This window comes from Mizuhopecten yessoensis, unplaced genomic scaffold (assembly GCF_002113885.1).
Source record: "Mizuhopecten yessoensis strain PY_sf001 unplaced genomic scaffold, ASM211388v2 scaffold10697, whole genome shotgun sequence".
Lineage (NCBI taxonomy): Eukaryota > Metazoa > Mollusca > Bivalvia > Pectinida > Pectinidae > Mizuhopecten > Mizuhopecten yessoensis.
Genome location: NW_018408676.1, coordinates 387,913 through 388,690, shown reverse-complemented (window position 1 = coordinate 388,690; position 778 = coordinate 387,913).

The window sequence follows — 778 nt, the reverse complement described above, 5'->3', positions numbered from 1 at the left end:
CCCCTGGGGAGGGGGTAAACTTTACTATAGTTTATAGAGGGAAATCACATTTTGGACCAACATTTGTTTAATTTCCATTGGAAGTAATTCAATTTAGGTTAGCATTATCAGTATTAGGTAGCATTTTGATAATGAGCACATATGAGCCCTGACTGACCCCCAGGGGCTGATGGGTGGGGCCAAAAAGTGTCGAATTGACTGAAATTTCAAAAATCTTCTTCTCAAGACCCAGATAGTTGAATCAAATACTCTTCCTAGATAGAAGGGTCTTAAGGTTTATAACCCTAAGGTCTCACGTTTACCTCCTGGGGAAGGAGGGCGGGGGGCCAAAATTTATTATGGTTTATAATGGTAAATGATACTTTGAATATTACATGTTAATAACTTGATTGGAATTATAACCTTGAATTGACAGTTTGATACTTTGAAAATTTTGAGCCAGCCCTACCCCCAAGGGCTGTAGGGTGGGGCTCAAAGGAGTCAGTGTGCTAAAATTTCTTCATTTTCCTTGTTTAGAATCAGAGGTGCTAGTTTCAAATACTTCATAGTCTGAAATCTGTATGCTAGATATTGAATAAGGTGGTTTTATTGTTTTTTGTCACTTTGAATAATATTTCTGTTCATGTTAAAAACAAAATCAACTCTCTGTATAAATATATCAGGTGACCGTTAAGGCCCATGGGCCTCTTGTTCAAATTAATGACCTTGACTTATAGTCAAGGTCACAGGGGTCAAATATGTTAAAATCCTTTAAACAACTTCTCAATAACCGCAAGTC